This window comes from Anomaloglossus baeobatrachus, chromosome 2, assembly GCF_048569485.1.
Source record: "Anomaloglossus baeobatrachus isolate aAnoBae1 chromosome 2, aAnoBae1.hap1, whole genome shotgun sequence".
Lineage (NCBI taxonomy): Eukaryota > Metazoa > Chordata > Amphibia > Anura > Aromobatidae > Anomaloglossus > Anomaloglossus baeobatrachus.
Window position 1 is genome coordinate 318,075,703 of NC_134354.1, and position 25,680 is coordinate 318,101,382.

The window sequence follows — 25,680 nt, forward strand, 5'->3', positions numbered from 1 at the left end:
TTGACCCCCGTTTTGAAAAAGAAAAAGATGCTTTGCATGAAGCACTCTCAAAAATACGCGTGCCTTTCACCACCCCTGGATGACCCAGGGGAAGAAAAGTCCTCTGAGAGCCATGACTTGTTCATCTTGGTTCTTTTACAAACACAGCGAGGGGACTCCAACCACAGTCTCCCTCGTTGCCACTAATTGGGCCACACACACCCCACTTGACTGGCATCAGTTGACCCCCCTTTTGAAAAAGAAAAAGATGTTTTGCATGAAGCACTCTCAAAAATACGCGTGCCTTTCACCACCCCTGGATGACCCAGGGGAAGAAAAGTCGTCTGAGAGCCATGACTTGTTCATCTTGGTTCTTTTACAAACACAGCGAGGGGACTCCAACCACAATCTCCCTCGTTGCCACTAATTGGGCCACACACACCCCACTTGAATGGCATCAGTTGACCCCCCTTTTGAAAAAGAAAAAGATGCTTTGCATGAAGCACTCTCAAAGATACGCGTGCCTTTCACCACCCCTGGATGAACCAGGGGAAGAAAAGTCCTCTGAGAGCCATGACTTGTTCATCTTGGTTCTTTTACAAACACAGCGAGGGGACTCCAACCATAGTCTCCCTCGTTGCCACTAATTGGGCCACACACACCCCACTTGACTGGCATCACTTGACCCCCCTTTTGAAAAAGAAAAAGATGCTTTGCATGAAGCACTCTCAAAAATACGCGTGCCTTTCACCACCCCTGGATGACCCAGGGGAAGAAAAGTCCTCTGAGAGCCATGACTTGTTCATCTTGGTTCTTTTACAAACACAGCGAGGGGACTCCAACCACAGTCTCCCTCGTTGCCACTAATTGGGCCACACACACCCCACTTGACTGGCATCAGTTGACCCCCCTTTTGAAAAAGAAAAAGATGCTTTGCATGAAGCACTCTCAAAAATACGCGTGCCTTTCACCACCCCTGGATGACCCAGGGGAAGAAAAGTCCTCTGAGAGCCATGACTTGTTCATCTTGGTTTTTTTACAAACACAGCGAGGGGACTCCAACCACAGTCTCCCTCGTTGCCACTAATTGGGCCACACACACCCCACTTGACTGGCATCACTTGACCCCCCTTTTGAAAAAGAAAAAGATGCTTTGCATGAAGCACTCTCAAAAATACGCGTGCCTTTCACCACCCATGGATGACCCAGGGGAAGAAAAGTCCTCTGAGAGCCATGACTTGTTCATCTTGGTTCTTTTACAAACACAGCGAGGGGACTCCAACCACAGTCTCCCTCGTTGCCACTAATTGGGCCACACACACCCCACTTGACTGGCATCAGTTGACCCCCGTTTTGAAAAAGAAAAAGATGCTTTGCATGAAGCACTCTCAAAAATACGCGTGCCTTTCACCACCCCTGGATGACCCAGGGGAAGAAAAGTCCTCTGAGAGCCATGACTTGTTCATCTTGGTTCTTTTACAAACACAGCGAGGGGACTCCAACCACAGTCTCCCTCGTTGCCACTAATTGGGCCACACACACCCCACTTGACTGGCATCAGTTGACCCCCCTTTTGAAAAAGAAAAAGATGTTTTGCATGAAGCACTCTCAAAAATACGCGTGCCTTTCACCACCCCTGGATGACCCAGGGGAAGAAAAGTCGTCTGAGAGCCATGACTTGTTCATCTTGGTTCTTTTACAAACACAGCGAGGGGACTCCAACCACAATCTCCCTCGTTGCCACTAATTGGGCCACACACACCCCACTTGAATGGCATCAGTTGACCCCCCTTTTGAAAAAGAAAAAGATGCTTTGCATGAAGCACTCTCAAAAATACGCGTGCCTTTCACCACCCCTGGATGAACCAGGGGAAGAAAAGTCCTCTGAGAGCCATGACTTGTTCATCTTGGTTCTTTTACAAACACAGCGAGGGGACTCCAACCATAGTCTCCCTCGTTGCCACTAATTGGGCCACACACACCCCACTTGACTGGCATCACTTGACCCCCCTTTTGAAAAAGAAAAAGATGCTTTGCATGAAGCACTCTCAAAAATACGCGTGCCTTTCACCACCCCTGGATGACCCAGGGGAAGAAAAGTCCTCTGAGAGCCATGACTTGTTCATCTTGGTTCTTTTACAAACACAGCGAGGGGACTCCAACCACAGTCTCCCTCATTGCCACTAATTGGGCCACACACACCCCACTTGACTGGCATCAGTTGACCCCCCTTTTGAAAAAGAAAAAGATGCTTTGCATGAAGCACTCTCAAAAATACGCGTGCCTTTCACCACCCCTGGATGACCCAGGGGAAGAAAAGTCCTCTGAGAGCCATGACTTGTTCATCTTGGTTTTTTTACAAACACAGCGAGGGGACTCCAACCACAGTCTACCTCGTTGCCACTAATTGGGCCACACACACCCCACTTGACTGGCATCAGTTGACCCCCCTTTTGAAAAAGAAAAAGATGCTTTGCATGAAGCACTCTCAAAAATACGCGTGCCTTTCACCACCCCTGGATGAACCAGGAGAAGAAAAGTCCTCTGAGAGCCATGACTTGTTCATCTTGGTTCTTTTACAAACACAGCGAGGGGACTCCAACCACAGTCTCCCTCGTTGCCACTAATTGGGCCACACACACCCCACTTGACTGGCATCACTTGACCCCCCTTTTGAAAAAGAAAAAGATGCTTTGCATGAAGCACTCTCAAAAATACGCGTGCCTTTCACCACCCCTGGATGACCCAGGGGAAGAAAAGTCCTCTGAGAGCCATGACTTGTTCATCTTGGTTCTTTTACAAACACAGCGAGGGGACTCCAACCACAGTCTCCCTCGTTGCCACTAATTGGGCCACACACACCCCACTTGACTGGCATCAGTTGACCCCCGTTTTGAAAAAGAAAAAGATGCTTTGCATGAAGCACTCTCAAAAATACGCGTGCCTTTCACCACCCCTGGATGACCCAGGGGAAGAAAAGTCCTCTGAGAGCCATGACTTGTTCATCTTGGTTCTTTTACAAACACAGCGAGGGGACTCCAACCACAGTCTCCCTCGTTGCCACTAATTGGGCCACACACACCCCACTTGACTGGCATCAGTTGACCCCCCTTTTGAAAAAGAAAAAGATGTTTTGCATGAAGCACTCTCAAAAATACGCGTGCCTTTCACCACCCCTGGATGACCCAGGGGAAGAAAAGTCGTCTGAGAGCCATGACTTGTTCATCTTGGTTCTTTTACAAACACAGCGAGGGGACTCCAACCACAATCTCCCTCGTTGCCACTAATTGGGCCACACACACCCCACTTGAATGGCATCAGTTGACCCCCCTTTTGAAAAAGAAAAAGATGCTTTGCATGAAGCACTCTCAAAGATACGCGTGCCTTTCACCACCCCTGGATGAACCAGGGGAAGAAAAGTCCTCTGAGAGCCATGACTTGTTCATCTTGGTTCTTTTACAAACACAGCGAGGGGACTCCAACCATAGTCTCCCTCGTTGCCACTAATTGGGCCACACACACCCCACTTGACTGGCATCACTTGACCCCCCTTTTGAAAAAGAAAAAGATGCTTTGCATGAAGCACTCTCAAAAATACGCGTGCCTTTCACCACCCCTGGATGACCCAGGGGAAGAAAAGTCCTCTGCGAGCCATGACTTGTTCATCTTGGTTCTTTTACAAACACAGCGAGGGGATTCCAACCACAGTCTCCCTCGTTGCCACTAATTGGGCCACACACACCCCACTTGACTGGCATCAGTTGACCCCCCTTTTGAAAAAGAAAAAGATGCTTTGCATGAAGCACTCTCAAAAATACGCGTGCCTTTCACCACCCCTGGATGACCCAGGGGAAGAAAAGTCCTCTGAGAGCCATGACTTGTTCATCTTGGTTCTTTTACAAACACAGCGAGGGGACTCCAACCACAGTCTACCTCGTTGCCACTAATTGGGCCACACACACCCCACTTGACTGGCATCAGTTGACCCCCCTTTTGAAAAAGAAAAAGATGCTTTGCATGAAGCACTCTCAATAATACGCGTGCCTTTCACCACCCCTGGATGACCCAGGGGAAGAAAAGTCCTCTGAGAGCCATGACTTGTTCATCTTGGTTCATTTACAAACACAGCGAGGGGACTCCAACCATAATCTCCCTCGTTGCCACTAATTGGGCCACACACACCCCACTTGACTGGCATCAGTTGACCCCCCTTTTGGAAAAGAAAAAGATGCTTTGCATGAAGCACTCTCAAAAATACGCGTGCCTTTCACCTCCCCCGGATGACCCAGGGGAAGAAAAGTCGTCTGAGAGCCATGACTTGTTCATCTTGGTTCTTTTACAAACACAGCGAGGGGACTCCAACCACAATCTCCCTCGTTGCCACTAATTGGGCCACACACACCCCACTTGACTGGCATCAGTTGACCCCCCTTTTGAAAAAGAAAAAGATGCTTTGCATGAAGCACTCTCAAAAATACGCGTGCCTTTCACCTCCCCCAGATGACCCAGGGGAAGAAAAGTCCTCTGAGAGCCATGACTTGTTCATCTTGGTTCTTTTACAAACACAGCGAGGGGACTCCAACCACAGTCTCCCTCGTTGCCACTAATTGGGCCACACACACCCCACTTGACTGGCATCAGTTGACCCCTCTTTTGAAAAAGAAAAATATGCTTTGCATGAAGCACTCTCAAAAATACGCGTGCCTTTCACCACCCCTGGATGACCCAGGGGAAGAAAAGTCCTCTGAGAGCCATGACTTGTTCATCTTGGTTCTTTTACAAACACAGCGAGGGGACTCCAACCACAGTCTCCCTCATTGCCACTAATTGGGCCACACACACCCCACTTGACTGGCATCAGTTGACCCCCCTTTTGAAAAAGAAAAAGATTCTTTGCATGAAGCACTCTCAAAAATACGCGTGCCTTTCACCACCCCTGGATGAACCAGGAGAAGAAAAGTCCTCTGAGAGCCATGACTTGTTCATCTTGGTTCTTTTACAAACACAGCGAGGGGACTCCAACCACAGTCTCCCTCGTTGCCACTAATTGGGCCACACACACCCCACTTGACTGGCATCACTTGACCCCCCTTTTGAAAAAGAAAAAGATGCTTTGCATGAAGCACTCTCAAAAATACGCGTGCCTTTCACCACCCCTGGATGACCCAGGGGAAGAAAAGTCCTCTGAGAGCCATGACTTGTTCATCTTGGTTCTTTTACAAACACAGCGAGGGGACTCCAACCACAGTCTCCCTCGTTGCCACTAATTGGGCCACACACACCCCACTTGACTGGCATCAGTTGACCCCCGTTTTGAAAAAGAAAAAGATGCTTTGCATGAAGCACTCTCAAAAATACGCGTGCCTTTCACCACCCCTGGATGACCCAGGGGAAGAAAAGTCCTCTGAGAGCCATGACTTGTTCATCTTGGTTCTTTTACAAACACAGCGAGGGGACTCCAACCACAGTCTCCCTCGTTGCCACTAATTGGGCCACACACACCCCACTTGACTGGCATCAGTTGACCCCCCTTTTGAAAAAGAAAAAGATGTTTTGCATGAAGCACTCTCAAAAATACGCGTGCCTTTCACCACCCCTGGATGACCCAGGGGAAGAAAAGTCGTCTGAGAGCCATGACTTGTTCATCTTGGTTCTTTTACAAACACAGCGAGGGGACTCCAACCACAATCTCCCTCGTTGCCACTAATTGGGCCACACACACCCCACTTGAATGGCATCAGTTGACCCCCCTTTTGAAAAAGAAAAAGATGCTTTGCATGAACTACTCTCAAAGATACGCGTGCCTTTCACCACCCCTGGATGAACCAGGGGAAGAAAAGTCCTCTGAGAGCCATGACTTGTTCATCTTGGTTCTTTTACAAACACAGCGAGGGGACTCCAACCATAGTCTCCCTCGTTGCCACTAATTGGGCCACACACACCCCACTTGACTGGCATCACTTGACCCCCCTTTTGAAAAAGAAAAAGATGCTTTGCATGAAGCACTCTCAAAAATACGCGTGCCTTTCACCACCCCTGGATGACCCAGGGGAAGAAAAGTCCTCTGAGAGCCATGACTTGTTCATCTTGGTTCTTTTACAAACACAGCGAGGGGACTCCAACCACAGTCTCCCTCGTTGCCACTAATTGGGCCACACACACCCCACTTGACTGGCATCAGTTGACCCCCCTTTTGAAAAAGAAAAAGATGCTTTGCATGAAGCACTCTCAAAAATACGCGTGCCTTTCACCACCCCTGGATGACCCAGGGGAAGAAAAGTCCTCTGAGAGCCATGACTTGTTCATCTTGGTTTTTTTACAAACACAGCGAGGGGACTCCAACCACAGTCTCCCTCGTTGCCACTAATTGGGCCACACACACCCCACTTGACTGGCATCACTTGACCCCCCTTTTGAAAAAGAAAAAGATGCTTTGCATGAAGCACTCTCAAAAATACGCGTGCCTTTCACCACCCATGGATGACCCAGGGGAAGAAAAGTCCTCTGAGAGCCATGACTTGTTCATCTTGGTTCTTTTACAAACACAGCGAGGGGACTCCAACCACAGTCTCCCTCGTTGCCACTAATTGGGCCACACACACCCCACTTGACTGGCATCAGTTGACCCCCGTTTTGAAAAAGAAAAAGATGCTTTGCATGAAGCACTCTCAAAAATACGCGTGCCTTTCACCACCCCTGGATGACCCAGGGGAAGAAAAGTCCTCTGAGAGCCATGACTTGTTCATCTTGGTTCTTTTACAAACACAGCGAGGGGACTCCAACCACAGTCTCCCTCGTTGCCACTAATTGGGCCACACACACCCCACTTGACTGGCATCAGTTGACCCCCCTTTTGAAAAAGAAAAAGATGTTTTGCATGAAGCACTCTCAAAAATACGCGTGCCTTTCACCACCCCTGGATGACCCAGGGGAAGAAAAGTCGTCTGAGAGCCATGACTTGTTCATCTTGGTTCTTTTACAAACACAGCGAGGGGACTCCAACCACAATCTCCCTCGTTGCCACTAATTGGGCCACACACACCCCACTTGAATGGCATCAGTTGACCCCCCTTTTGAAAAAGAAAAAGATGCTTTGCATGAAGCACTCTCAAAAATACGCGTGCCTTTCACCACCCCTGGATGAACCAGGGGAAGAAAAGTCCTCTGAGAGCCATGACTTGTTCATCTTGGTTCTTTTACAAACACAGCGAGGGGACTCCAACCATAGTCTCCCTCGTTGCCACTAATTGGGCCACACACACCCCACTTGACTGGCATCACTTGACCCCCCTTTTGAAAAAGAAAAAGATGCTTTGCATGAAGCACTCTCAAAAATACGCGTGCCTTTCACCACCCCTGGATGACCCAGGGGAAGAAAAGTCCTCTGAGAGCCATGACTTGTTCATCTTGGTTCTTTTACAAACACAGCGAGGGGACTCCAACCACAGTCTCCCTCATTGCCACTAATTGGGCCACACACACCCCACTTGACTGGCATCAGTTGACCCCCCTTTTGAAAAAGAAAAAGATGCTTTGCATGAAGCACTCTCAAAAATACGCGTGCCTTTCACTACCCCTGGATGACCCAGGGGAAGAAAAGTCCTCTGAGAGCCATGACTTGTTCATCTTGGTTTTTTTACAAACACAGCGAGGGGACTCCAACCACAGTCTACCTCGTTGCCACTAATTGGGCCACACACACCCCACTTGACTGGCATCAGTTGACCCCCCTTTTGAAAAAGAAAAAGATGCTTTGCATGAAGCACTCTCAAAAATACGCGTGCCTTTCACCACCCCTGGATGAACCAGGAGAAGAAAAGTCCTCTGAGAGCCATGACTTGTTCATCTTGGTTCTTTTACAAACACAGCGAGGGGACTCCAACCACAGTCTCCCTCGTTGCCACTAATTGGGCCACACACACCCCACTTGACTGGCATCACTTGACCCCCCTTTTGAAAAAGAAAAAGATGCTTTGCATGAAGCACTCTCAAAAATACGCGTGCCTTTCACCACCCCTGGATGACCCAGGGGAAGAAAAGTCGTCTGAGAGCCATGACTTGTTCATCTTGGTTCTTTTACAAACACAGCGAGGGGACTCCAACCACAGTCTCCCTCGTTGCCACTAATTGGGCCACACACACCCCACTTGAATGGCATCAGTTGACCCCCCTTTTGAAAAAGAAAAAGATGCTTTGCATGAAGCACTCTCAAAGATACGCGTGCCTTTCACCACCCCTGGATGAACCAGGGGAAGAAAAGTCCTCTGAGAGCCATGACTTGTTCATCTTGGTTCTTTTACAAACACAGCGAGGGGACTCCAACCATAGTCTCCCTCGTTGCCACTAATTGGGCCACACACACCCCACTTGACTGGCATCACTTGACCCCCCTTTTGAAAAAGAAAAAGATGCTTTGCATGAAGCACTCTCAAAAATACGCGTGCCTTTCACCACCCCTGGATGACCCAGGGGAAGAAAAGTCCTCTGAGAGCCATGACTTGTTCATCTTGGTTCTTTTACAAACACAGCGAGGGGACTCCAACCACAGTCTCCCTCGTTGCCACTAATTGGGCCACACACACCCCACTTGACTGGCATCAGTTGACCCCCCTTTTGAAAAAGAAAAAGATGCTTTGCATGAAGCACTCTCAAAAATACGCGTGCCTTTCACCACCCCTGGATGACCCAGGGGAAGAAAAGTCCTCTGAGAGCCATGACTTGTTCATCTTGGTTCTTTTACAAACACAGCGAGGGGACTCCAACCACAGTCTCCCTCGTTGCCACTAATTGGGCCACACACACCCCACTTGACTGGCATCAGTTGACCCCCGTTTTGAAAAAGAAAAAGATGCTTTGCATGAAGCACTCTCAAAAATACGCGTGCCTTTCACCACCCCTGGATGACCCAGGGGAAGAAAAGTCCTCTGAGAGCCATGACTTGTTCATCTTGGTTCTTTTACAAACACAGCGAGGGGACTCCAACCACAGTCTCCCTCGTTGCCACTAATTGGGCCACACACACCCCACTTGACTGGCATCAGTTGACCCCCCTTTTGAAAAAGAAAAAGATGTTTTGCATGAAGCACTCTCAAAAATACGCGTGCCTTTCACCACCCCTGGATGACCCAGGGGAAGAAAAGTCGTCTGAGAGCCATGACTTGTTCATCTTGGTTCTTTTACAAACACAGCGAGGGGACTCCAACCACAATCTCCCTCGTTGCCACTAATTGGGCCACACACACCCCACTTGAATGGCATCAGTTGACCCCCCTTTTGAAAAAGAAAAAGATGCTTTGCATGAAGCACTCTCAAAAATACGCGTGCCTTTCACCACCCCTGGATGAACCAGGGGAAGAAAAGTCCTCTGAGAGCCATGACTTGTTCATCTTGGTTCTTTTACAAACACAGCGAGGGGACTCCAACCATAGTCTCCCTCGTTGCCACTAATTGGGCCACACACACCCCACTTGACTGGCATCACTTGACCCCCCTTTTGAAAAAGAAAAAGATGCTTTGCATGAAGCACTCTCAAAAATACGCGTGCCTTTCACCACCCATGGATGACCCAGGGGAAGAAAAGTCCTCTGAGAGCCATGACTTGTTCATCTTGGTTCTTTTACAAACACAGCGAGGGGACTCCAACCACAGTCTCCCTCGTTGCCACTAATTGGGCCACACACACCCCACTTGACTGGCATCAGTTGACCCCCCTTTTGAAAAAGAAAAAGATGCTTTGCATGAAGCACTCTCAAAAATACGCGTGCCTTTCACCACCCCTGGATGACCCAGGGGAAGAAAAGTCCTCTGAGAGCCATGACTTGTTCATCTTGGTTTTTTTACAAACACAGCGAGGGGACTCCAACCACAGTCTACCTCGTTGCCACTAATTGGGCCACACACACCCCACTTGACTGGCATCAGTTGACCCCCCTTTTGAAAAAGAAAAAGATGCTTTGCATGAAGCACTCTCAAAAATACGCGTGCCTTTCACCACCCCTGGATGACCCAGGGGAAGAAAAGTCCTCTGCGAGCCATGACTTGTTCATCTTGGTTCTTTTACAAACACAGCGAGGGGACTCCAACCACAGTCTCCCTCGTTGCCACTAATTGGGCCACACACACCCCACTTGACTGGCATCAGTTGACCCCCCTTTTGAAAAAGAAAAAGATGCTTTGCATGAAGCACTCTCAAAAATACGCGTGCCTTTCACCACCCCTGGATGACCCAGGGGAAGAAAAGTCCTCTGAGAGCCATGACTTGTTCATATTGGTTCTTTTACAAACACAGCGAGGGGACTCCAACCACAGTCTACCTCGTTGCCACTAATTGGGCCACACACACCCCACTTGACTGGCATCAGTTGACCCCCCTTTTGAAAAAGAAAAAGATGCTTTGCATGAAGCACTCTCAATAATACGCGTGCCTTTCACCACCCCTGGATGACCCAGGGGAAGAAAAGTCCTCTGAGAGCCATGACTTGTTCATCTTGGTTCTTTTACAAACACAGCGAGGGGACTCCAACCATAATCTCCCTCGTTGCCACTAATTGGGCCACACACACCCCACTTGACTGGCATCAGTTGACCCCCCTTTTGGAAAAGAAAAAGATGCTTTGCATGAAGCACTCTCAAAAATACGCGTGCCTTTCACCTCCCCCGGATGACCCAGGGGAAGAAAAGTCGTCTGAGAGCCATGACTTGTTCATCTTGGTTCTTTTACAAACACAGCGAGGGGACTCCAACCACAATCTCCCTCGTTGCCACTAATTGGGCCACACACACCCCACTTGACTGGCATCAGTTGACCCCCCTTTTGAAAAAGAAAAAGATGCTTTGCATGAAGCACTCTCAAAAATACGCGTGCCTTTCACCTCCCCCAGATGACCCAGGGGAAGAAAAGTCCTCTGAGAGCCATGACTTGTTCATCTTGGTTCTTTTACAAACACAGCGAGGGGACTCCAACCACAGTCTCCCTCGTTGCCACTAATTGGGCCACACACACCCCACTTGACTGGCATCAGTTGACCCCTCTTTTGAAAAAGAAAAATATGCTTTGCATGAAGCACTCTCAAAAATACGCGTGCCTTTCACCACTCCTGGATGACCCAGGGGAAGAAAAGTCCTCTGAGAGCCATGACTTGTTCATCTTGGTTCTTTTACAAACACAGCGAGGGGACTCCAACCACAGTCTCCCTCATTGCCACTAATTGGGCCACACACACCCCACTTGACTGGCATCAGTTTACCCCCCTTTTGAAAAAGAAAAACATGCTTTGCATGAAGCACTCTCAAAAATACGCGTGCCTTTCACCACCCCTGGATGAACCAGGAGAAGAAAAGTCCTCTGAGAGCCATGACTTGTTCATCTTGGTTCTTTTACAAACACAGCGAGGGGACTCCAACCACAGTCTCCCTCGTTGCCACTAATTGGGCCACACACACCCCACTTGACTGGCATCAGTTGACCCCCGTTTTGAAAAAGAAAAAGATGCTTTGCATGAAGCACTCTCAAAAATACGCGTGCCTTTCACCACCCCTGGATGACCCAGGGGAAGAAAAGTCCTCTGAGAGCCATGACTTGTTCATCTTGGTTCTTTTACAAACACAGCGAGGGGACTCCAACCACAGTCTCCCTCGTTGCCACTAATTGGGCCACACACACCCCACTTGACTGGCATCAGTTGACCCCCCTTTTGAAAAAGAAAAAGATGTTTTGCATGAAGCACTCTCAAAAATACGCGTGCCTTTCACCACCCCTGGATGACCCAGGGGAAGAAAAGTCGTCTGAGAGCCATGACTTGTTCATCTTGGTTCTTTTACAAACACAGCGAGGGGACTCCAACCACAATCTCCCTCGTTGCCACTAATTGGGCCACACACACCCCACTTGACTGGCATCAGTTGACCCCCCTTTTGAAAAAGAAAAAGATGCTTTGCATGAAGCACTCTCAAAAATACGCGTGCCTTTCACCACCCCTGGATGAACCAGGTGAAGAAAAGTCCTCTGAGAGCCATGACTTGTTCATCTTGGTTCTTTTACAAACACAGCGAGGGGACTCCAACCATAGTCTCCCTCGTTGCCACTAATTGGGCCACACACACCCCACTTGACTGGCATCACTTGACCCCCCTTTTGAAAAAGAAAAAGATGCTTTGCATGAAGCACTCTCAAAAATACGCGTGCCTTTCACCACCCCTGGATGACCCAGGGGAAGAAAAGTCCTCTGAGAGCCATGACTTGTTCATCTTGGTTCTTTTACAAACACAGCGAGGGGACTCCAACCACAGTCTCCCTCGTTGCCACTAATTGGGCCACACACACCCCACTTGACTGGCATCAGTTGACCCCCCCTTTTGAAAAAGAAAAAGATGCTTTGCATGAAGCACTCTCAAAAATACGCGTGCCTTTCACCACCCCTGGATGACCCAGGGGAAGAAAAGTCCTCTGCGAGCCATGACTTGTTCATCTTGGTTCTTTTACAAACACAGCGAGGGGACTCCAACCACAGTCTCCCTCGTTGCCACTAATTGGGCCACACACACCCCACTTGACTGGCATCAGTTGACCCCCCTTTTGAAAAAGAAAAAGATGCTTTGCATGAAGCACTCTCAAAAATACGCGTGCCTTTCACCACCCCTGGATGACCCAGGGGAAGAAAAGTCCTGTGAGAGCCATGACTTGTTCATCTTGGTTCTTTTACAAACACAGCGAGGGGACTCCAACCACAGTCTCCCTCGTTGCCACTAATTGGGCCACACACACCCCACTTGACTGGCATCAGTTGACCCCCCCTTTTGAAAAAGAAAAAGATGCTTTGCATGAAGCACTCTCAAAAATATGCATGCCTTTCACCACCCCTAGATGACCCAGGGGAAGAAAAGTCCTCTGAGAGCCATGACTTGTTCATCTTGGTTCTTTTACAAACACAGCGAGGGGACTCCAACCACAATCTCCCTCATTGCCACTAATTGGGCCACACACACCCCACTTGACTGGCATCAGTTGACCCCCCTTTTGAAAAAGAAAAAGATGCTTTGCATGAAACACTCTCAAAAATACGTGTGCCTTTCACCACCCCTGGATGACCCAGGGGAAGAAAAGTCCTCTGCGAGCCATGACTTGTTCATCTTGGTTCTTTTACAAACACAGCGAGGGGACTCCAACCACAGTCTCCCTCGTTGCCACTAATTGGGCCACACACACCCCACTTGACTGGCATCAGTTGACCCCCCTTTTGAAAAAGAAAAAGATGCTTTGCATGAAGCACTCTGAAAAATACGCATGCCTTTCACCACCCCTAGATGACCCAGGGGAAGAAAAGTCCTCTGAGAGCCATGACTTGTTCATCTTGGTTCTTTTACAAACACAGCGAGGGGACTCCAACCACAGTCTCCCTCGTTGCCACTAATTGGGCCACACACACCTCATTTGACTGGCATCAGTTGACCCCCCTTTTGAAAAAGAAAAAGATGCTTTGCATGAAGCACTCTCAAAAATACGCGTGCCTTTCACCACCCCTGGATGACCCAGTGGAAGAAAAGTCCTCTGAGAGCCATGACTTGTTCATCTTGGTTTTTTTACAAACACAGCGAGAGGACTCCAACCACAATCTCCCTCGTTGCCACTAATTGGGCCACACACACCCCACTTGACTGGCATCAGTTGACCCCCCTTTTGGAAAAGAAAAAGATGCTTTGCATGAAGCACTCTCAAAAATACGCGTGCCTTTCAACTCCCCCGGATGACCCAGGGGAAGAAAAGTCCTCTGAGAGCCATGACTTGTTCATCTTGGTTCTTTTACAAACACAGCGAGGGGACTCCAACCACAGTCTCCCTCGTTGCCACTAATTGGGCCACACACACCCCACTTGACTGGCATCGGTTGACCCCCCTTTTGAAAAAGAAAAAGATGCTTTGCATGAAGCACTCTCAAAAATACGCGTGCCTTTCACCTCCCCCGGATGACCCAGGGGAAGAAAAGTCCTCTGAGAGCCATGACTTGTTCATCTTGATTCTTTTACAAACACAGCGAGGGGACTCCAACCACAGTCTCCCTCGTTGCCACTAATTGGGCCACACACACCCCACTTGACTGGCATCAGTTGACCCCCCTTTTGAAAAAGAAAAAGATGCTTTGCATGAAGCACTCTCAAAAATACGCGTGCCTTTCACCACCCCTGGATGACCCAGGGGAAGAAAAGTCCTCTGCGAGCCATGACTTGTTCATCTTGGTTCTTTTACAAACACAGCGAGGGGACTCCAACCACAGTCTCCCTCGTTGCCACTAATTGGGCCACACACACCCCACTTGACTGGCATCAGTTGACCCCCCTTTTGAAAAAGAAAAAGATGCTTTGCATGAAGCACTCTCAAAAATACGCGTGCCTTTCACCACCCCTGGATGACCCAGGGGAAGAAAAGTCCTCTGCGAGCCATGACTTGTTCATCTTGGTTCTTTTACAAACACAGCGAGGGGACTCCAACCACAGTCTCCCTCGTTGCCACTAATTGGGCCACACACACCCCACTTGACTGGCATCAGTTGACCCCTCTTTTGAAAAAGAAAAAGATGCTTTGCATGAAGCACTCTCAAAAATACGCGTGCCTTTCACCTCCCCCGGATGACCCAGGGGAAGAAAAGTCCTCTGAGAGCCATGACTTGTTCATCTTGGTTCTTTTACAAACGCAGCGAGGGGACTCCAACCACAGTCTCCCTCGTTGCCACTAATTGGACCACACACACCCCACTTGACTGGCATCAGTTGACCCCCCTTTTGAAAAAGAAAAAGATGCTTTGCATGAAGCACTCTCAAAAATACGCGTGCCTTTCACCACCCCTGGATGACCCAGGGGAAGAAAAGTCCTGTGAGAGCCATGACTTGTTCATCTTGGTTCTTTTACAAACACAGCGAGGGGACTCCAACCACAGTCTCCCTCGTTGCCACTAATTGGGCCACACACACCCCACTTGACTGGCATCAGTTGACCCCCCCTTTTGAAAAAGAAAAAGATGCTTTGCATGAAGCACTCTCAAAAATATGCATGCCTTTCACCACCCCTAGATGACCCAGGGGAAGAAAAGTCCTCTGAGAGCCATGACTTGTTCATCTTGGTTCTTTTACAAACACAGCGAGGGGACTCCAACCACAATCTCCCTCATTGCCACTAATTGGGCCACACACACCCCACTTGACTGGCATCAGTTGACCCCCCTTTTGAAAAAGAAAAAGATGCTTTGCATGAAACACTCTCAAAAATACGTGTGCCTTTCACCACCCCTGGATGACCCAGGGGAAGAAAAGTCCTCTGCGAGCCATGACTTGTTCATCTTGGTTCTTTTACAAACACAGCGAGGGGACTCCAACCACAGTCTCCCTCGTTGCCACTAATTGGGCCACACACACCCCACTTGACTGGCATCAGTTGACCCCCCTTTTGAAAAAGAAAAAGATGCTTTGCATGAAGCACTCTCAAAAATACGCATGCCTTTCACCACCCCTAGATGACCCAGGGGAAGAAAAGTCCTCTAAGAGCCATGACTTTTTCATCTTGGTTCTTTTACAAACACAGCGAGGGGACTCCAACCACAGTCTCCCTCGTTGCCACTAATTGGGCCACACACACCTCATTTGACTGGCATCAGTTGACCCCCCTTTTGAAAAAGAAAAAGATGCTTTGCATGAAGCACTCTCAAAAATACGCGTGCCTTTCACCACCCCTGGATGACCCAGTGGAAGAAAAGTCCTCTGAGAGCCATGACTTGTTCATCTTGGTTTTTTTACAAACACAGCGAGAGGACTCCAACCACAATCTCCCTCGTTGCCACTAATTGGGCCACACACACTTCACTTGTCTGGCATCAGTTGACCCCCCTTTTGGAAAAGAAAAAGATGCTTTGCATGAAGCACTCTCAAAAATACGCGTGCCTTTCACCTCCCCCGGATGACCCAGGGGAAGAAAAGTCCTCTGAGAGCCATGACTTGTTCATCTTGGTTCTTTTACAAACACAGCGAGGGGACTCCAACCACAGTCTCCCTCGTTGCCACTAATTGGGCCACACACACCCCACTTGACTGGCATCAGTTGACCCCCCTTTTGAAAAAGAAAAAGATGCTTTGCATGAAGCACTCTCAAAAATTTGCGTGCCTTTCACCTCCCCCGGATGACCCAGGGGAAGAAAAGTCCTCTGAGAGCCATGACTTGTTCATCTTGGTTCTTTTACAAACACAGCGAGGGGACTCCAACCACAGTCTCCCTCGTTGCCACTAATTGGGCCACACACACCCCACTTGACTGGCATCAGTTGACCCCCCTTTTGAAAAAGAAAAAGATGCTTTGCATGAAGCACTCTCAAAAATACGCGTGCCTTTCACCACCCCTGGATGACCCAGGGGAAGAAAAGTCCTCTGAGAGCCATGACTTGTTCATCTTGGTTCTTTTACAAACACAGCGAGGGGACTCCAACCACAGTCTCCCTCATTGCCACTAATTGGGCCACACACACCCCACTTGACTGGCATCAGTTGACCCCCCTTTTGAAAAAGAAAAAGATGCTTTGCATGAAGCACTCTCAAAAATACGCATGCCTTTCACCACCCCTGGATGACCCAGGGGAAGAAAAGTCCTCTGCGAGCCATGACTTGTTCATCTTGGTTCTTTTACAAACACAGCGAGGGGACTCCAACCACAGTCTCCCTCGTTGCCACTAATTGGGCCACACACACCCCACTTGACTGGCATCAGTTGACCCCCCTTTTGAAAAAGAAAAAGATGCTTTGCATGAAGCACTCTCAAAAATACGCGTGCCATTCACCTCCCCCGGATGACCCAGGGGAAGAAAAGTCCTCTGAGAGCCATGACTTGTTCATCTTGGTTCTTTTACAAACGCAGCGAGGGGACTCCAACCACAGTCTCCCTCGTTGCCACTAATTGGGCCACACACACCCCACTTGACTGGCATCAGTTGACCCCCCTTTTGATAAAGAAAAAGATGCTTTGCATGAAGCACTCTCAAAAATACGCGTGCCTTTCACCACCCCTGGATAACCCAGGGGAAGAAAAGTCCTGTGAGAGCCATGACTTGTTCATCTTGGTTCTTTTACAAACACAGCGAGGGGACTCCAACCACAGTCTCCCTCGTTGCCACTAATTGGGCCACACACACCCCACTTGACTGGCATCAGTTGACCCCCCTTTTGAAAAAGAAAAAGATGCTTTGCATGAAGCACTCTCAAAAATACGCATGCCTTTCACCACCCCTAGATGACCCAGGGGAAGAAAAGTCCTCTGAGAGCCATGACTTGTTCATCTTGGTTCTTTTACAAACACAGCGAGGGGACTCCAACCACAATCTCCCTCGTTGCCACTAATTGGGCCACACACACCCCACTTGACTGGCATCAGTTGACCCCCCTTTTGAAAAAGAAAAAGATGCTTTGCATGAAACACTCTCAAAAATACGTGTGCCTTTCACCACCCCTAGATGACCCAGGGGAAGAAAAGTCCTCTGCGAGCCATGACTTGTTCATCTTGGATCTTTTACAAACACAGCGAGGGGACTCCAACCACAGTCTCCCTTGTTGCCACTAATTGGGCCACACACACCCCACTTGACTGGCATCAGTTGACCCCCCTTTTGAAAAAGAAAAAGATGCTTTGCATGAAGCACTCTCAAAAGTACGCGTGCCTTTCACCACCCCTGGATGACCCAGGGGAAGAAAAGTCCTCTGAGAGCCATGACTTGTTCATCTTGGTTCTTTTACAAACACAGCGAGGGGACTCCAACCACAGTCTCCCTCGTTGCCACTAATTGGGTCACACACACCCCACTTGACTGGCATCAGTTGACCCCCCTTTTGAAAAAGAAAAAGATGCTTTGCATGAAGCACTCTCAAAAATACGCATGCCTTTCACCACCCCTAGATGACCCAGGGGAAGAAAAGTCCTCTGAGAGCCATGACTTGTTCATCTTGGTTCTTTTACAAACACAGCGAGGGGACTCCAACCACAATCTCCCTCGTTGCCACTAATTGGGCCACACACACCCCACTTGACTTGCATCAGTTGACCCCCCTTTTGGAAAAGAAAAAGATGCTTTGCATGAAGCACTCTCAAAAATACGCGTGCCTTTAACCTCCCCCGGATGACCCAGGGGAAGAAAAGTCCTCTAAGAGCCATGACTTGTTCATCTTGGTTCTTTTACAAACACAGCGAGGGGACTCCAACCACAATCTCCCTCGTTGCCACTAATTGGGCCACACACACCCCACTTGACTGGCATCAGTTGACCCCCCTTTTGGAAAAGAAAAAGATGCTTTGCATGAAGCACTCTCAAAAATACGCATGCCTTTCACCTCCCCCGGATGACCGAGGGGCAGAAAAGTCCTCTGAGAGCCATGACTTGTTCATCTTGGTTCTTTTACAAACACAGCGAGGGGACTCCAACCACAGTCTCCCTCGTTGCCACTAATTGGGCCACACACACCCCACTTGACTGGCATCAGTTGACCCCCCTTTTGAAAAAGAAAAAGATGCTTTGCATGAAGCACTCTCAAAAATACGCGTGCCTTTCACCTCCCCCGGATGACCCAGGGGAAGAAAAGTCCTCTGAGAGCCATGACTTGTTCATCTTGATTCTTTTACAAACACAGCGAGGGGACTCCAACCACAGTCTCCCTCGTTGCCACTAATTGGGCCACACACACCCCACTTGACTGGCATCGGTTGACCCCCCTTTTGAAAAAGAAAAAGATGCTTTGCATGAAGCACTCTCAAAAATACGCGTGCCTTTCACCTCCCCCGGATGACCCAGGGGAAGAAAAGTCCTCTGAGAGCCATGACTTGTTCATCTTGATTCTTTTACAAACACAGCGAGGGGACTCCAACCACAGTCTCCCTCGTTGCCACTAATTGGGCCACACACACCCCACTTGACTGGCATCAGTTGACCCCCCTTTTGAAAAAGAAAAAGATGCTTTGCATGAAGCACTCTCAAAAATACACGTGCCTTTCACCACCCCTGGATGACCCAGGGGAAGAAAAGTCCTCTGAGAGCCATGACTTGTTCATCTTGGTTCTTTTACAAACACAGCAAGGGGACTCCAACCACAGTCTCCCTCGTTGCCACTAATTGGGCCACACACACCCCACTTGACTGGCATCAGTTGACCCCCCTTTTGAAAAAGAAAAAGATGCTTTGCATGAAGCACTCTCAAAAATTCGCGTGCCTTTCACCTCCCCCGGATGACCCAGGGGAAGAAAAGTCCTCTGAGAGCCATGACTTGTTCATCTTGGTTCTTTTACAAACACAGCGAGGGGACTCCAACCACAGTCTCCCTCGTTGCCACTAATTGGGCCACACACACCCCACTTGACTGGCATCAGTTGACCCCCCTTTTGAAAAAGAAAAAGATGCTTTGCATGAAGCACTCTCAAAAATACGCGTGCCTTTCACCACCCCTGGATGACCCAGGGGAAGAAAAGTCCTCTGAGAGCCATGACTTGTTCATCTTGGTTCTTTTACAAACACAGCGAGGGGACTCCAACCACAGTCTCCCTCATTGCCACTAATTGGGCCACACACACCCCACTTGACTGGCATCAGTTGACCCCCCTTTTGAAAAAGAAAAAGATGCTTTGCATGAAGCATTCTCAAAAATACGCGTGCCATTCACCTCCCCCGGATGACCCAGGGGAAGAAAAGTCCTCTGAGAGCCATGACTTGTTCATCTTGGTTCTTTTACAAACGCAGCGAGGGGACTCCAACCACAGTCTCCCTCGTTGCCACTAATTGGGCCACACACACCCCACTTGACTGGCATCAGTTGACCCCCCTTTTGAAAAAGAAAAAGATGCTTTGCATGAAGCACTCTCAAAAATACGCGTGCCTTTCACCACCCCTGGATGACCCAGGGGAAGAAAAGTCCTGTGAGAGCCATGACTTGTTCATCTTGGTTCTTTTACAAACACAGCGAGGGGACTCCAACCACAGTCTCCCTCGTTGCCACTAATTGGGCCACACACACCCCACTTGACTGGCATCAGTTGACCCCCCTTTTGAAAAAGAAAAAGATGCTTTGCATGAAGCACTCTCAAAAATACGCATGCCTTTCACCACCCCTAGATGACCCAGGGGAAGAAAAGTCCTCTGAGAGCCATGACTTGTTCATCTTGGTTTTTTTACAAACACAGCGAGGGGACTCCAACCACAATCTCCCTCGTTGCCACTAATTGGGCCACACACACCCCACTTGACTGGCATCAGTTGACCCCCCTTTTGAAAAAGAAAAAGATGCTTTGCATGAAACACTCTCAAAAATACGTGTACCTTTCACCACCCCTAGATGACCCAGGGGAAGAACAGTCCTCTGCGAGCCATGACTTGTTCATCTTGGATCTTTTACAAACACAGCGAGGGGACTCCAACCACAGTCTCCCTTGTTGCCACTAATTGGGCCACACACACCCCACTTGACTGGCATCAGTTGACCCCCCTTTTGAAAAAGAAAAAGATGCTTTGCATGAAGCACTCTCAAAAGTACGCGTGCCTTTCACCACCCCTGGATGACCCAGGGTAAGAAAAGTCCTCTGAGAGCCATGACTTGTTCATCTTGGTTCTTTTACAAACACAGCGAGGGGACTCCAACCACAGTCTCCCTCGTTGCCACTAATTGGGTCACACACACCCCACTTGACTGGCATCAGTTGACCCCCCCTTTTGAAAAAGAAAAAGATGCTTTGCATGAAGCACTCTCAAAAATACGCATGCCTTTCACCACCCCTAGATGACCCAGGGGAAGAAAAGTCCTCTGAGAGCCATGACTTGTTCATCTTGGTTCTTTTACAAACACAGCGAGGGGACTCCAACCACAATCTCCCTCGTTGCCACTAATTGGGCCACACACACCCCACTTGACTTGCATCAGTTGACCCCTCTTTTGGAAAAGAAAAATATGCTTTGCATGAAGCACTCTCAAAAATACGCGTGCCTTTCACCTCCCCCGGATGACCCAGGGGAAGAAAAGTCCTCTGAGAGCCATGACTTGTTCATCTTGGTTCTTTTACAAACACAGCGAGGGGACTCCAACCACAATCTCCCTCGTTGCCAATAATTGGGCCACACACACCCCACTTGACTGGCATCAGTTGACCCCCCTTTTGGAAAAGAAAAAGATGCTTTGCATGAAGCACTCTCAAAAATACGCGTGAATTTCACCTCCCCCGGATGACCGGGGGGTAGAAAAGTCCTCTGAGGGCCATGACTTGTTCATCTTGGTTCTTTTACAAACACAGCGAGGGGACTCCAACCACAGTCTCCCTCGTTGCCACTAATTGGGCCACACACACCCCACTTGACTGGCATCAGTTGACCCCACTTTTGAAAAAGAAAAAGATGCTTTGCATGAAGCACTCTCAAAAATACGCGTGCCTTTCACCTCCCCCGGATGACCCAGGGGAAGAAAAGTCCTCTGCGAGCCATGACTTGTTCATCTTGGATCTTTTACAAACACAGCGAGGGGACTCCAACCACAGTCTCCCTTGTTGCCACTAATTGGGCCACACACACCCCACTTGACTGGCATCAGTTGACCCCCCTTTTGAAAAAGAAAAAGATGCTTTGCATGAAGCACTCTCAAAAGTTACGCGTGCCTTTCACCACCCCTGGATGACCCAGGGGAAGAAAAGTCCTCTGAGAGCCATGACTTGTTCATCTTGGTTCTTTTACAAACACAGCGAGGGGACTCCAACCACAATCTCCCTCGTTGCCACTAATTGGGCCACACACACCCCACTTGACTTGCATCAGTTGACCCCTCTTTTGGAAAAGAAAAAGATGCTTTGCATGAAGCACTCTCAAAAATACGCGTGCCTTTCACCTCCCCCGGATGACCCAGGGGAAGAAAAGTCCTCTGAGAGCCATGACTTGTTCATCTTGGTTCTTTTACAAACACAGCGAGGGGACTCCAACCGCAATCTCCCTCGTTGCCACTAATTGGGCCACACACACCCCACTTGACTGGCATCAGTTGACCCCCCTTTTGGAAAAGAAAAAGATGCTTTGCATGAAGCACTCTCAAAAATACGCGTGAATTTCACCTCCCCCGGATGACCGAGGGGCAGAAAAGTCCTCTGAGGGCCATGACTTGTTCATCTTGGTTCTTTTACAAACACAGCGAGGGGACTCCAACCACAGTCTCCCTCGTTGCCACTAATTGGGCCACACACACACCCCACTTGACTGGCATCAGTTGATCCCCCTTTTGAAAAAGAAAAAGATGCTTTGCATGAAGCACTCTCAAAAATACGCGTGCCTTTCACCTCCCCCGGATGACCCAGGGGAAGAAAAGTCCTCTGAGAGCCATGACTTGTTCATCTTGATTCTTTTACAAACACAGCGAGGGGACTCCAACCACAGTCTCCCTCGTTGCCACTAATTGGGCCACACACACCCCACTTGACTGGCATCAGTTGACCCCCCTTTTGAAAAAGAAAAAGATGCTTTGCATGAAGCACTCTCAAAAATACGCGTGCCTTTCACCACCCCTGGATGACCCAGGGGAAGAAAAGTCCTCTGCGAGCCATGACTTGTTCATCTTGGTTCTTTTACAAACACAGCGAGGGGACTCCAACCACAGTCTCCCTCGTTGCCACTAATTGGGCCACACACACCCCACTTGACTGGCATCAGTTGACCCCCCCTTTTGAAAAAGAAAAAGATGCTTTGCATGAAGCACTCTCAAAAATACGCGTGCCATTCACCTCCCCCGGATGACCCAGGGGAAGAAAAGTCCTCTGAGAGCCATGACTTGTTCATCTTGGTTCTTTTACAAATGCAGCGAGGGGACTCCATCCACAGTCTCCCTCGTTGCCACTAATTGGGCCACACACACCCCACTTGACTGGCATCAGTTGACCCCCCTTTTGAAAAAGAAAAAGATGCTTTGCATGAAGCACTCTCAAAAATACGCGTGCCTTTCACCACCCCTGGATGACCCAGGGGAATAAAAGTCCTGTGAGAGCCATGACTTGTTCATCTTGGTTCTTTTACAAACACAGCGAGGGGACTCCAACCACAGTTTCCCTCGTTGCCACTAATTGGGCCACACACACCCCACTTGACTGGCATCAGTTGACCCCCCTTTTGAAAAAGAAAAAGATGCTTTGCATGAAGCACTCTCAAAAATACGCATGCCTTTCACCACCCCTAGATGACCCAGGGGAAGAAAAGTCCTCTGAGAGCCATGACTTGTTCATCTTGGTGCTTTTACAAACACAGCGAGGGGACTCCAACCACAATCTCCCTCGTTGCCACTAATTGGGCCACACACACCCCACTTGACTGGCATCAGTTGACCCCCCTTTTGAAAAAGAAAAAGATGCTTTGCATGAAGCACTCTCAAAAATACGCGTGCCATTCACCTTCCCCGGATGACCCAGGGGAAGAAAAGTCCTCTGAGAGCCATGACTTGTTCATCTTGGTTCTTTTACAAACGCAGCGAGGGGACTCCAACCACAGTCTCCCTCGTTGCCACTAATTGGGCCACACACACCCCACTTGACTGGCATCAGTTGACCCCCCTTTTGAAAAAGAAAAAGATGCTTTGCATGAAGCACTCTCAAAAATACGCGTGCCTTTCACCACCCCTGGATGACCCAGGGGAAGAAAAGTCCTCTGAGAGCCATGACTTGTTCATCTTGGTTCTTTTACAAACACAGCGAGGGGACTCCAACCACAGTCTCCCTCGTTGCCACTAATTGGGCCACACACACCCCACTTGACTGGCATCAGTTGACCCCCCTTTTGAAAAAGAAAAAGATGCTTTGCATGAAGCACTCTCAAAAATACGCATGCCTTTCACCACCCCTAGATGACCCAGGGGAAGAAAAGTCCTCTGAGAGCCATGACTTGTTCATCTTGGTTCTTTTACAAACACAGCGAGGGGACTCCAACCACAATCTCCCTCGTTGCCACTAATTGGGCCACACACACCCCACTTGACTGGCATCAGTTGACCCCCTTTTGAAAAAGAAAAAGATGCTTTGCATGAAACACTCTCAAAAATGCGTGTGCCTTTCACCACCCCTGGATGACCCAGGGGAAGAAAAGTCCTCTGCGAGCCATGACTTGTTCATCTTGGTTCTTTTACAAAAACAGCGAGGGGACTCCAACCACAGTCTCCCTCCTTGCCACTAATTGGGCCACACACACCCCACTTGACTGGCATCAGTTGACCCCCCTTTTGAAAAAGAAAAAGATGCTTTGCATGAAGCAATCTCAAAAATACGCGTGCCTTTCACCACCCCTGGATGACCCAGGGGAAGGAAAGTCCTCTGAGAGCCATGACTTGTTCATCTTGGTTCTTTTACAAACACAGCGAGAGGACTCCAACCACAGTCTCCCTCGTTGCCACTAATTGGGCCACACACACCTCATTTGACTGGCATCAGTTGACCCCCTTTTGAAAAAGAAAAAGATGCTTTGCATGAAGCACTCTCAAAAATACGCATGCCTTTCACCACCCCTAGATGACCCAGGGGAAGAAAAGTCCTCTGAGAGCCATGACTTGTTCATCTTGGTTTTTTTACAAACACAGCGAGGGGACTCCAACCACAATCTCCCTCGTTGCCACTAATTGGGCCACACACACCCCACTTGACTGGCATCAGTTGACCCCCCTTTTGGAAAAGAAAAAGATGCTTTGCATGAAGCACTCTCAAAAATACGCGTGCCTATCACCTCCCCCGGATGACCCAGGGGAAGAAAAGTCCTCTGAGAGCCATGACTTGTTCATCTTGGTTCTTTTACAAACACAGCGAGGGGACTCCAACCACAGTCTCCCTCGTTGCCACTAATTGGGCCACACACACCCCACTTGACTGGCATCAGTTGGCCCCCCTTTTGAAAAAGAATAAGATGCTTTGCATGAAGCACTCTCAAAAATACGCGTGCCTTTCACCTCCCCCGGATGACCCAGGGGAAGAAAAGTCCTCTGAGAGCCATGACTTGTTCATCTTGATTCTTTTACAAACACAGCGAGGGGACTCCAATCACAGTCTCCCTCATTGCCACTAATTGGGCCACACACACCCCACTTGACTGGCATCAGTTGACCCCCCTTTTGAAAAAGAAAAAGATGCTTTGCATGAAGCACTCTCAATAATACGCGTGCCTTTCACCACCACTGGATGACCCAGGGGAAGAAAAGTCCTCTGAGAGCCATGACTTGTTCATCTTGGTTCTTTTACAAACACAGCGAGGGGACTCCAACCACAGTCTCCCTCGTTGCCACTAATTGGGCCACACACACCCCACTTGATTGGCATCAGTTGACCCCCCTTTTGAAAAAGAAAAAGATGCTTTGCATGAAGCACTCTCAAAAATACGCATGCCTTTCACCACCCCTAGATTACCCAGGGGAAGAAAAGTCCTCTGAGAGCCATGACTTGTTCATCTTGGTTCTTTTACAAACACAGCGAGGGGACTCCAACCACAATCTCCCTCGTTGCCACTAATTGGGCCACACACACCCCTCTTGACTGGCATCAGTTGACCCCCCTTTTGGAAAAGAAAAAGATGCTTTGCATGAAGCACTCTCAAAAATACGCGTGCCTTTCACCTCCCCCGGATGACCCAGGGGAAGAAATTCCTCTGAGAGCCATGACTTGTTCATCTTGGTTCTTTTACAAACACAGCGAGGGGA